This window comes from Bos mutus, chromosome 18 (genome assembly GCF_027580195.1).
Source record: "Bos mutus isolate GX-2022 chromosome 18, NWIPB_WYAK_1.1, whole genome shotgun sequence".
Classification (NCBI taxonomy): Eukaryota; Metazoa; Chordata; class Mammalia; order Artiodactyla; family Bovidae; genus Bos; species Bos mutus.
This window is the reverse complement of record NC_091634.1, coordinates 25,104,424-25,118,202: the sequence shown is the minus strand read 5'-3', so window position 1 is coordinate 25,118,202 and position 13,779 is coordinate 25,104,424. Positions and strand designations below refer to the sequence as shown.

Here is a 13,779-nt window from a genome sequence, read left to right as displayed (position 1 = left end):
GTATATAAGCTGTCATTGGGCCTGTACCCAGCCACATGCCCCAAACTTCAGAGCATAAAAAAAAAAGGCTGTACTTCACTTCTGCCTTCCAAATATTGCACAAAATGTCACTTGTGGGCAGTGCTAATTTGAAACTGTGCAGGCAAGGTATGCTGGAAAGCAACCATAGTTCTTTCTTAGCTAAGGTGACGCAGCGCAGTCACTTGATGACATGACTCAAAAGAGATCATCTCTGAGCACTCAGATATGTAAATGGGAACTCACACTTTGGAGAAAGGCACCTTTCCAGGAGACTTGTTTCTTGGCAAATTGCCAGGTGTCACTGTTTAGTGACAGCACTTTGCAACTTTCCAAGTTGCATTTTTCTTTTGTTAGAAACTGTTGATACATTTAATTTACTGATCTTTGTAAGCCATGGTACTTTTACATGAAAAATTACTCTCTACAAATGCTAAAGTATCTGATAATCTCGTTTCAGCCAAAATATTTTCACAGGTATTATGGCTTTAATTCAGGCAAACTTTTTGTGATAAAAATTTTGTAAGGTTAAACTCATCAAATTATCTGTATCCTTGTAATTCTTTTAATGTTTTGCCAAATTAAGATGCCCCAAAATCATAGGTTTTCTCAATTTTATACCACTAAAATCATAACTTACGTGATTTTTAAAGATCTCCATCAAAATTGTTTGAGATATTTTAAAGCATATTTTTAGAATCTCAAAGTTTAAAATCTTTCACATTATTTGTGCTCTCATCATTTAATATGTTTAAACTTCCTTCTTCTTTTTGGGGGGATAAATTTAATGTGTTCTTACATGTAAATTTTATTTCCAGTAATTGTAATTCACTGAATTCTTCATACTACAGTTGGTTTTTTTAAGTATTCATTTGTTCTCTACTTGATTAAAATTTTCTAAGTGATTTTGAACAAAATGTAATCAAAATCTAGAGAACTCATTTATTTACAAAATTAATACCATTGTAAAGCAAATAGGTTTTTTTTTTTTTCAATTTGAAAGCAGTCACTGTTTATGAACTGACCAGGTTATAAAAATAATCATGGTAGATACTTCAGTTCTTCCTTCTAATAAGGCTGTTGATCTGATCTTCCCTGTTGCCAACATCTCCATCTTTTACAAAATGAGTGATCTTTCTCTTCACTCCACCTTGTGGAGAAGATAATGTGAAAAGCCACAGGAAGTTGTTTGCTTCTTTGAAACATTTTCCAGCAGTTTAGATCTCATGAATCCGATCCTCTGTGCAGAGGATGCCATATTTACTGAGATCAAACAGTCAACGTGTTATGTCAGGGCAGTTCACTTCTTGTTGATTTTGCCATAACCATGCTTGTAGACAGTTCATTTACTGACTTCAGGTACAAGCTGGAATCAAGATTGCCAGGAGAAATATCAATAACCTCAGATATGCAGATAACACCACCCTTATGGCAGAAAGTGAAGAGGAACTCAAAAGCCTCTTGATGAAAGTGAAAGTGGAGAGTGAAAAAGTTGGCTTAAAACTCAACATTCAGAAAACGAAGATCATGGCATCCGGTCCCACCACTTCATGGGAAATAGATGGGGAAACTGTGGAAACAGTGTCAGACTTTATTTTTCTGGGCTCCAAAATCACTACAGATGGTGACTGCAGCCATGAAATTAAAAGACGCTTACTCCTTGGAAGGAAAGTTATGACCAACCTAGATAGCATATTCAAAAGCAGAGACATTACTTTGCCAACAAAGGTCCGTCTAGTCAAGGCTATGGTTTTTCCTGTGATCATGTATGGATGTGAGAGTTGGACTGTGAAGAAGGCTGAGCACCGAAGAATTGATGCTTTTGAACTGTGGTGTTGGAGAAGACTCTTGAGAGTCCCTTGGACTGCAAGGAGATCCAACCAGTCCATTCTGAAGGAGATCAGCCCCGGGATTTCTTTGGAAGGAATGATGTTAAAGCTGAAACTCCAGTACTTTGGCCACCTCATGTTAAGAGTTGACTCATTGGAAAAGACTCTGATGCTGTGAGGGATTGGGGGCAAGAGGAGAAGGGGACGACAGAGGATGAGATGGCTGGATGGCATCACTGACCCAATAGACGTGAGTCTCAGTGAACTCCGGGAGTTGGTGATGGACAGGGAGGCCTGGCGTGCTGCGATTCATGGGGTCGCAAAGAGTCGGACATGACTGAGTGACTGATCTGAATCTGAATCTGAATGCAATGTGTAGCTCCACAGTTCTCAGCATGTTAATTGAAGCCTTGTTGAACTTCAAAAAGGTGCCACTGAAAATCTGACAGAGGCAGAGAAGCCGCAACCTTTTCAGACCTTTGGGATCAGACCACTGATAGCTCTGATCCTGATGACAAATGCCAATTTGGGTTCTCCAGACACAAAGAAGTTGCTGACTTTTCTTGCCATCCTGAATTCTCAGTTCTGTATATCTGCCTATATTCCTTGTGATAACGCTTAGCTTTTTCACGGATAAGCTTCCTCCTTGCCTTTTGAAGCATCTTTGGGGCAAACTTCTGCTCAGATGCTTGATCTCAGGTGCTCTGTGAAATCCTTCTGCTGTTTCTGGCACAGCAGACGCCTCTTTCTTCTCTTCTTCAGCCTGCATGGTTCCAGCCAGGAAAGAGGCCAAATAGGTTGATTTTTAAGGTAGTTCTTCAAAATTTCAAATCTAAAACCCAAATGACAATAATGATGAACAGCAAAGAAAGAAAAATCATAGTCATGGTAAAGTTTTTTTTAAAAGTTAATTTTGCATCAGTTTAGTCAAAAAGTCTTTGTACTGCAATTACTGTATTTTGAGTATATGAAATGTAAATTAACAACTATTTCAACTAAAATCTCATATGAGTGAAATTAAAAATGAGTCATTTGATGTAAATGAAAAGCCATGGTTGGTAGAGTGGTATGCAACTGCACTTTCTATAGCTTTACAGACTTTATCATCATTATTTGGAATAGTGTTCTTTGAATAACCCCTCATGTTGTAAGTAGAATAAAACTAATACAATATTGTAAAGTTTAAAAAAAAAAAAAAAAGAATACAGTACTTCATTAGCAGTTTTGTTTTTTGCTTTACTCGTGATCAGTGATACCACTATGATCCCTGCATGGTGGATGGTAAATGTTAACACATACATTGTGAAAGTTATAAGCTCTCATGAGCTTTTTTAAGAAGCAGAAATTCAAACTTTAGGTTGTCTTTAAATATGTATCTTTTGTGGTTTTTAACTTACTGCTGGCTTAAGAGTTTATTGAAAAAGAGAAAAGTGAAAGTGAAGTCGCTCAGTCATGTCGGACTCTTTGCGACCCCATAGACTGTAGCCTACCAGGGTCTTCTGTCTATGGGATTTTCCAGGCAATAGTACTGGAGTGGATTGCCATTTCCTTCTCCAGAAGAATAGAAAAGTATTTTCAAATATTTAAACAAATAAATATGTAGTTATATGTTCTCACCATACACTGAAGGAGGAAACTCAATAGTCAAAGCACACAGGCTACTCTAATAGGATCCATAACAGGACTGCTATAATTTTCCAGTTTTCCTGCTGATTTCACTGCCTTTGTACATCTTACAGTCATGGACTATGGCATGTAAGAATCCAGCAAAGACAGTAGTGACAGATACTTCTCTCACCACCATAAACCAGAGGGGTTAGATCTTCCCAAGTGTTTATTTTATCAATGAGTACCCTGCAAGTTGTCCTTGAAAAAGAGGAATGAATTGCCCCTGGGAAGGGTCTGGGAGAGAGAGATGGACTAGGAGTGGTCATCTTTCAGATGTAGCCATGAGCTAGTGTGAGAATTCTATTATTGCACGTGCATTTCATCTGCAAGTTAAAAAAAAAAATATGGCAGAAGTTGGAAGTACAAAGTACAGTTCTACTAGAACCACCTTGGATTTTTTTTTAACGCAGTTTTGACTAGTGATACTTCATTAATAAGACAAAAATCTAAAACAAATTCTAAAACAAATGGGTAACAGCAGCAACCTGGGATTGTCCTGGGCAAATCAGAATATGTGGTCACCTAACCTGAAGGCAAAATTTGTTTGTCTATGTGCTTATTTTATTGCTAAGTTAGAGAACTTGATGTATTTGGTTGACCAAGAAGTTTGTTCTGGTTTTTCCATTACATTGTATAGAAAAACTTGAATGAACAGTTTGGCCAACCCTATAGATGTTCTCAACTCTAATCTTCCTTGGTTGGTAAAGAGACTGTTCTAAGGAAAACTAGGTTGTAGTGAAACGATAAGTTAGTGTTGAAATTGTGTTAGTCTTCTTAGTCATCTTTAGGAGAGTGGAACCCATTTGGTTTGATATTATCAAACTTGAGATTATTCTGAATATTACTTAGTCTAGAAGGCTGCACACAGTGTTTTACACTGACCTAACTGGTAGAGATGCTTATTATTAAATGGAAATATTTGTTCAGAGTTAGAATAATTTCTAAAATTATAGTTTCTGCAGGAAATAAAAAAAAATATATCAAATCCTGAAAACTCCAGCTAGGGTTCACATTTTTAACAAATCAGCAGGCATTTGAAACAGAGAAATGGCTTTATTCTGCTAGCTTATTTTACTAGTTGTTATCCTCTCCTAACCCACTCCAATAGTCTTGCCTGAAAAATTCCACGGACAGACGAGCCTGTCGGGCTATAGTCCTTGGGGTCCCAAAGAGTCGGACACGACTGAACACACACGGACACAGGCATAACATAGTGCCGGCTCTGCCTAGTGCATCCGTCCAAAAGGGGTACCTTTAACCCTGGTAGGCCTCCTGTGAGGAACGGGTTTTCTCTTGCAACTTAAGCCTAAATGATTCCTGCTTACAAGAACAGGTTTCAGGTTAAAACAATCTTGCTTGGCTTTATTTTGAACATTTACATTTCCTTATTGTAGCCTGTCACTGGTTATTCAAAAACTTTCCTTGAGGAGTTTGGAGTAGCTTTTTTTCCACTCTTGAACATCATTGGTTTATGTGTATGAGCTGCTGTAAAGTGCAGTGATTGCTTAAAAACACTATAGTTACTTTAAAAAGATGACTTTGATTGTGTTTTTTGTTCCCATCACAATAACACTTTGCAGGTGATTATTAAATTAGAGATTTTCTTTGTTTTTCTAACAAAAAAAAAACCTTTTTTATGTCAGCGCCAATTATGAGTGGTAATTTTTCACATTTTACAAAAGATTTTTCTGTCCTACCTCCACGCCCCTCCCCCAGATAAAGAAGGGCTTTGACATTCTATGACAGGGAGGGTTTTTTGCATACACAGTGCTTTTGACTTTTCTTTAAAAAAAATCTGTTGACTCTATTGAAATGTGACAGGACAATATTTAACCTGAATAGAGGCATGTTGACTCCTCTTATTAAAACTGACAGTTAAGGACGTTTCTCTCTTTATTCCTTCTGATACACGCAGACAAGTCTTCACTGCTAACTAGTATACAAAATCAAAAACAAAAAAATACAGAGCAAAGAGATGACTACCTTATAAACAATATATGAATGACAATTGCAAGTTTAATCTAGCAAAGAAACCTTTTTTTATCCTTTAAGAAAATTAAAGCCCTTTCAAATTAGCTTGATATATGAAGACAGACTGACATCATTAATTTTCAAGTATTCACTCTTCTTCCCTAGCTGCCTTTCTCTCAAAGATAGGCAACATTCCACTAAGCCCTGGACAGGGCCACAGCGACACCTATGGAGAGAGTCCAGGGCCTCCATTGAGCCTTGTGTAGAGCTCACAGCCTTGTGTCATGTTTCTCAGAATTCCTTTGCTTATTCTGCTGTCATGAAATAAAAATGGTGGCCATGGAGATTTGTCCCTGAGCTCCCTACTACCTGATGGTTGCTTTCTCTGTTTCAAAAAAATATATATGGCTGAAAATATTAAGATCAAGCTTTCAAGTTCTTTCTGTTTTGTTGAACCAATAAAGAGACTTATTAGCATGAATGAGGCTTTGTGCATGGAGTGGGCCTCTTGGGAAGCGTGCAATTGGGAACCGGATGCCAGCTTTCAGAAAGAGGAGGAAACTGTATGGCATTTGGATGTCTTTGGGTACTTGCCCACTCTCCTTAACTTCCAGGTTCAAATTTCTTAAAAGGAACTGTTGTCTTTCTCCTGTGTCATACACTGGATATTTATGTGATGTAAATAAACTGTCCACTGAGACTCACACTTTTTGTTTGCGGGGGGGAGGTGGTAAGAGGAGGATATTACACAATTAATGGTAGAGTCATTTTTGTTGTAATATAATTGGAGCTGTAGCAAAATCATGAATGGAACTATTTGTTACAGAGCCAGCAAAGTTACCTCTTATTCTCCTTTTCCTGTTGAACCTTCTTTTCTCTGCATTTATCACTGGAAAAGGGTCCTTTCAATGGTCATCAAGGCTTTCAACATTTTGTTGTGGAGAGTCAAAAAGATAGCAGTCTGTTCCATGGCAGACTTCTATGTCAAGCCTGCAGAAGAATTAGTCTTCTGTGTATTGATATTGATCTGTCCAGTTTAGTCTCTAGAGATCCCCTATTTCTATTTCTCTGGTTATCCTAAAAAGGGCCAGGTGAGACCCTTGGTCAAAGCAGCCTGTAGATTGTATTATAGAAGCAAATCTAGATTTTTTTTTCTTTCTTGAGTAGAAGGACCCAGTGGTGCCTGTGGTAACCAAGACTTCCCTTAGATCTTCAGGTCTAAAGCTGTCAAAAAACATTTAAAATATGTGTGTGAATTAACGTTCCTGTCCTTTGTGTTTGTCAAGATTGTGGGAAAGGCTGCCAAGTCTTTCCTGGTGTCTTAGTTGGGGTTATCCCCCAAGTAGACCTCAGGGCAAGGATTTAATGCAAGTAGTTCATCTGAAAAATGGTCTCGGCTGTGCTGGAGGGGACTGGAGGCAGGAAAGGCAGCCATTGAGGGATGTGGAAAAGTAGGTCAGTGCTGTGGGGAACTGGAGCTTTGTCCTGTCAGGGGTCATTAGAGGCTATGTAGACCATCCTTTATAAAGAGACATTTGAGGGACAAGAACATTCTTTATCCATAACTACTGTCTCTTGTTAGTTGAAGGTCACTCCTGAGCATCCGTTTCTTAGCACTTCAGGTCTCTTTTCTGTCCTGAACCCACCACCTTGGCTAGAGAGAGAGCAGGAAGATATGTGTATGAGAACTTTCTGCTGACCATCTCTGGGGTGGCCTGACGGGGTACAGGAAAGACACCAGGAGCTTCTGGTGCACATGCTTCCTGTGGTTTAGAGAAGTAAGTACAGTTACAACTGTGTGTGTGTGTTATCTATTGAGGGTGGGGATTATTAGTTCTTCTTAGACTTAAAGTATGTATATGTGTGTGATGCTGGATACTACCACTGTGAGACTCAAGTAGAGATACAGGGCTCTTGTTACATATGGAGTGAACAATATATCTGTCAAGGGCAGGAGGAAGGAGCTACACATTCCCTGGTTCTCTGCTTGGTTATTTGAGCTCTAACTGAATGTGAGAAGCAAAAAGAAGAGACACCAAGACTGCTAATAAATCACAAGAGTTATCATGAATGAGATGGAGTGGTGGGCCATGAGAAGTTTTATTTTCGCTTGATTTTGGCGGCCATTAGCTCTAGAATGGTGCTATAGTAGAACTTCTTGCTAGTTTCATGTAGCTGTTGAGATATGGCTAATGTGACTGTATTAGTTATCTAGGGCTTCCAAAGCAAAATACCAGAGACAGAGTGGTTTACACAACAGAAATTTATTTTCTCTCAGTTCTGAATGCTGTAAATCTGAGATCAACGTGTTGGTAGGGTTGATTTCATTCCAAGGCCTCGCTCACTGGCTTTCCAGCAGTTGCCCTTTTGCTCTGTGTCCTTATGGTCTTTGTGCACACGCATCCCTTGTATATCTCTGTGTATATTAATTTCCTCTTCTTATAAGGACACCAATTAGATCGAATTGAGACTCACCCTAATGCCTGCATTTTAACTTAGTTGCCTCTTTAAAGATCTCATGTAGTTACATTCTCAGATTTTAAGGGTTAGGACTTAAATGTATGGATTTGGGGGAGGCGACAGAATTCTGTCCATAATAGTGACTGAAGAGCTGTAATTTCTAACTTTATCTAATTTTAATTAATTTAAATTTAAATTGCTACATGCCCCTGGTGGCTAATATCAGGCAGTGAAGATCTAGAAGATATATTAACTCTTCTACTATGAATCCAGAAAGGTCTGGATGGGACTTTTTCCTTGACCATCAAGGGGATGGTACTAATATCCAATCTGTTACTGGCTTTCTCTTTATCATCTCCTACATTTACTCTCCTCTGTAGCTAATTGATTTGGGTGCCCCAAGCTTAGCTACATCAGGGGCCAGTGTCCACTGATGTAGACACTCTTACCTATCCACTCTTCCTTTGAAACAACGGAACACATTTATTTAATGGATGGTGAGAGAAACCCACTAAAGGGGCAAAACTAAATAGTTTAATATTTTCAAAATATTGTCTCCATTATGCTACAGCTAATAGGGCTACTAAAGAGTTAGATGAGTACATGGGGCAAGGGTGTGGCAGGGCCAGGGAGGGATGGTGTCTGAGTGGATGTCCTGTTCTGTAACCTGAATCACTCATGGTTTGAAGGGGTAGCTGGGTTTTATTCTTAGCACCACTGCCCATCCCTTCTTCTAAGTAGCTCAAATCATGTCCTGACCTGGTGTCTAAGGGCTGCCAGTTTGAGAGAATTACAAAAGAGAATAAAGGGAGGGGCTTGGGTAGCTCCTCCCTGCTTCTCCATTCCCTTCTCTTACTTCTGTGCTCCACCCAGTTCTTTGATCCCCCAACCTCAACATCTAGGCACAGACAAGAAAGTGGCAAAAATGAAAAATGGTGTCTGGCTTCCTTCAGTTCAGTTCAGTTCATTTCAGTCGCTCAGTCGTGTCCGGTTCTTTGCGACCCCATGAATCACAGCACGCCAGGCCTCCCTGTCCATTACCAGCTCCCGGAGTTCACTCAGACTCACGTCCATGAAGTCAGTGATGCCATCCAGCCATCTCATCCTCTGTCGTCCCCTTTTCCTCCTGCCCGCAATCCCTCCCAGCATCAGAGTCTTTTCCAATGAGTCCAAAGCACTGGAGTTTCAGCTTTAGCATCATTTCTTCCAAAGAAATCCCAGGGCTGATCTCCTTTAGAATGGACTGGTTGGATCTCCTTGCCTCCCTATTGCAACCTTGGTCCCTGTCCCACTGGGGACCACAGTCAGCTTCAAACTTAGCCCCTCCTGAGCTAGGTTGGGTGATGCAGGAGAGCTGTTGGCCTGCAAGCCTGAGCACATACGTCCTTTGCTGCTGCCTGGAGGAAACAACCCTAGTGGCGGGGGCTTGGCAAAGCACAGAGTGTTGGAAATCAGCCTGGGCCAAAAATGCAGGTCTAGTTTTCTTTTTATATATAAAAGCTTTAAAAAAAATCTTTAAATTTGTTCTTCAAGAAGAAATAAACCTTTATTAGACCCTATGTATTGCTGTAAATTTGATTGACCAGATGTTTGTCAGATTTAATACAGGCTGTTTAAAAAGTTGCTTTCTACATCTTGACTGAGACCCTTTCTGGTGAGGAAGGAGCTGGTTTATAGGAAACAATGAAATCATTTTTTACACCTTACAGATGCTCTAATCCCATTACAGACTGAGGTGTTTAAAATTCTTGATGTTTTCTTGCTTTATTTTTATGGTATGAGTGATTCTGAAGGAGAAAGCCAAGGCAAGAAAATATTTAAATAAGGCATTGCCCCAAGGGATGGTGGGGGGGCAGAGGTGGAGGGAGGGCTACAAGGAAAGGCTGAAGGTTATTTTTTTGTATTTGATTTGCTTTCCAGCCATGGTTACTGGCTACAGCTGAAAGGCCACTGCTAGAACTCTGATCAGTGATGCCAAGCTTTTGGACCACAATCCAAGAAGTTGCTACCTGGAGGAACTGGGGCTAGTTTTTCTCCAATCCTACTGAACAGAACGTGGCTTCCATAATCCCCTAATGTTCTTTCCTGAAAACAGGCCATTAGTCTCTTTCCTAAAACAGTAGTAGATTGAAACGCCCTCAAGGACCAGGCAGTTGCCAGAAGTGACCAGAGTGAGCCAGACAGCTCTCTGTGGCACAGTGGAGTAGGACTCCAAGCCCACCCAAGAAACAGTCTTCAACTACAGCATCTTGGTGCCCTGTGGAAATGTGAGCCCAGTGAAGGGGTGTTTATGAAAAATTCCCAGTTTTAGGTAAACAAAATTCATCTACAGGACATACTCTGCCTGAGGACAATAGGTTTGCAAGCTTATTCTGATTAAAATGTGTATAAATAGAACTGCACGATTTAAGAGATAATTAGTCCCCACTTTTGAGTTGTTAGAACTAGTAAGAGTGTTCTTAAGCTTTGGAAGCTGACACAGGTGTTGTCTGCCTTAAATTTTGCTGTGTAAGGGTATTAAGCAGACACAGTTATTATCACTATCACCAACAAGTTTCATAAAAGAAAGGATATTAATCCCCACTATGCACCCCTCCCCCCCAAAAAAAGGTAGGAAGGAAATCATCTAAAAGTTTAAAAATAGCCTTTCAGGTGAATACTTTTATTTTTATGAAAAAAAAAAAAACAACAATCAAATAACCCACTATTCGAATTTTCTTGTGAATGCTTCATCACAGACCAGTGGTGATTCACAGACCATTGCCAAAACTATCCTACCTGTTAATATTAATATAGATTGTTTTCTTCAACTACTTATACCACTAGGGTGCTATTGAGCTTTATTCAATGACAAATTAGGTCTATAATTATTTCAGTCACATAGAGGAGAACTATGTCATTTTTATTACAAAATAATACAAACAGAAGAAAATTACAATTGCCCCACTTCTACTTCTGTGTGATGACCAGTGTAAAATTTTTGATGTACCCCTTTCTCATATTTTTTTCTAATTGTATATTTGTTTGGAATCCTGCTGTCTATGTTGTGTCATAATCTGAGTTTTCACAACAGTAATATACTTTTCTTTACTCACTAATCAGTAACAGTGTGTTACTTATTAGGTTACTTATTATTAATTGTATTATGTTTTGTGGTGCAATTAACATTGATGATTATATATTCATGTTATTGCTCACTTTGAATTTTCCAAAGAGTACTCGGAATGAAGATCTTTGTCGTATAGAACCTGCCTTCTGAATATCTTATTTTGCTTGTTTTTCCTTTTATACTTCCTGAATTTCTAGTAAACTCTTCACACATAAACGCAAGTTCATTTCATCTATATTCCCAGTCTAAATCATTCGTGAACTGTCCAGGGGATCAGCAGTAGAAGATGATTTGGGGGCCAGTTGGAGCTAAGCTCCCCGTTGTCGTGTTGTTTAGTCACTGTAAACAACACTGTAAGCTATGTCTGACTCTTTGTGATCAAAGGACTGTAGCCCGCCAGGCCCCTCTATCCATGGGATTTCCCAGGCAAGAATACTGGAGTGGGTTGACATTTCCTTCTCCAGGGGATCTTCCTGACCCAGGGATCGAACCTGCATCTTCTTCATTGGCAGGCAGGTTCTGTACCACTGAATCCCCGTGGAAACATGTGTTCCTCATAGTGGGTGCTATTAGATAATCAGTGTGAAGCAACATTGAGCCACTTTGGTAAAACGAATGACAAGTGCTGGTCTCATCGGTGGAAGGGAGAACAATTGAACCATGTTATCATTTAGCTTTACAACCACATAGATGTTAAGCAGCTATGTGAGTGTCCATGAGTTTGATACTGAAACAGTTGGAAATTCAATAAGATTCAACTGTCCTGCTTAGAAAGAGGTGAGAAATGCCAAGCTCTCTTAATATCTGGTTGCAGATCTTCTCATATTACTTGAATAGATTCAAAACTGTTTTAAAATATACCCTTTCCAGAGAGATATAGAATCTCTTTGAGTTATTATAGATCCAGTTTGTAAAAAAATGTTGCAAATCTTCCTTGTGAGTCATTCTTATCCAGGTTATTGGAAGCAATTTCATTAAGTGTGTCATGGTTTATACCTTCATTTAGAATCTTCTCACCACATGACTCACCTTTACAATTTAGTTCCCTCTTAGAAAAAAAATATACTTTTCTGGAGATTTGGGCATATCCAATCTTCATACTATTGTATTTCATGGCATACTCTGTCTACTATACTTTGAAGTAACTTCTCTGAGTGGGAGATGAAAGAAAAGAACTCATGCATTTGAAAGACGTTTAATTTTGCTGCCTACAAATCAGAACCAAGTGTGAGAGAACTTCTTGATTCATAAAGTCAAGGTTAATTTTAGGAAAATGGTATTGGTGTCCCAGATAGCTTGAAACTGAATTCTGACAATTCAGGTCTGGAACTTATTTAGTTCACTGCATTTTTTCATAACTCCAGTGAGCAATACTTCATGGCACTGTTAACCAAGTAAATATGACATCAGCATCCTTGGTTTCTTTGAGTCATTAGCTCTAAGCAGAATGTGAATACTACATGTTTATTGTCTGTTGTTAAATTAGCATGTAAGCTCCATGAGGGCAGAGATCTTGTTCATGTATTAATAGCTGTAGGTTCAATAGCTGTCAAGCCCTAAGCATACGGGAAGTTCTTACTAGCTGGTGAATGCATGCATAAATGAATGAACCATCAAAATTGAGTAATTCACTAGTGTCTTACTCAAGGCCAGCTAATAGCAAATTCTCTTGGCTCATGCACATTTCCCAGAATCAAGATTTTGTTCTTTTACAGGCTAGGTCTGTGGCAGGAAAACCAAAGAGCATCTCCTTGCATCCATCCTCAGGACCACTGAAGAAATAAAGCCATACTGTTATACAGAGATAACCCCTCTTTATGTTATGTGTATAGTCACCTGAAGTTTTTTTTCAGTGTATAGATACAGTGTTATAGACATCACAGAATCGTATAGATGTAACTTGTGTATTTTCCTGTGTCATTAGATGGTACTTTAAAAGCATGATTTTAAACAGCTATATGACATTTTATCACATGAATGTACCAAATTTTGTGTTACCATTTAACATCTAACAACTGAAATGGACATTTAGATTATACCTTTTTCTCTTTTAAATAATGTTGTGATAAAAATCTTCAACTTCTGTTCCTAATACTCTGATGTTTAGGATTAGTTCCCAAACACTGAAATTTGTAGTTAAACAGTATGAATATTTAAAAAACTATAATAAATATGGCCAAATTGTTACTCAGAGAGGCTGTACCAATTTATACCCATGTAACCTATGTCTGCAATTGTTTTCCACACTGCTGCTGCTGCTGCTGCTAAGTCGCTTCAGTCATGTCCGACTCTGTGCGACCCCATAGATGGCAGCCCACCAGGCTCCCCCGGACTGGGGAGAAAACTATAGGTTGCCATTTAAAAAATGAAACCAACAAAACTTTGTCTATATGTTAATAGAAAATATTATTTTACTTTCTACTTCATTGATTATTAGCATTTATTGGTCCTTTACATTTTTCCTTTGGGAATCTTAACGCTGGAATCTTTAATGTTCTTGCCCATTATTCTATGAGTTATGCTTCCTTTTCCTACATGTTTATTACCCAGCTACTACGTACCAGGCCCTGTTCTAGTCACTGGGGGAGCAGTGGTGAAAGAAACAGCAAATGTCTATTGTCATAAGAACTAAATGAAATCATGTCTGTAACACCCTTAATGAGTAGGTTCTGCCTCATGCAAGATCGTAGTAGGTTGTTATCCAGTCATTCTTGGTGTAGTTGT

The 13,779-nt window shown here is 38.9% G+C and overlaps 1 pseudogene; it reads right to left on the bottom strand.

The window, feature by feature from the left end:
- Nucleotides 1–1,073: 1,073 nt before the first annotated feature.
- On the bottom strand, nt 1,074–2,616 carry LOC138991679 (large ribosomal subunit protein uL30-like; annotated as a pseudogene).
- Between the last annotated feature and the right edge of the window lie 11,163 nt (nt 2,617–13,779).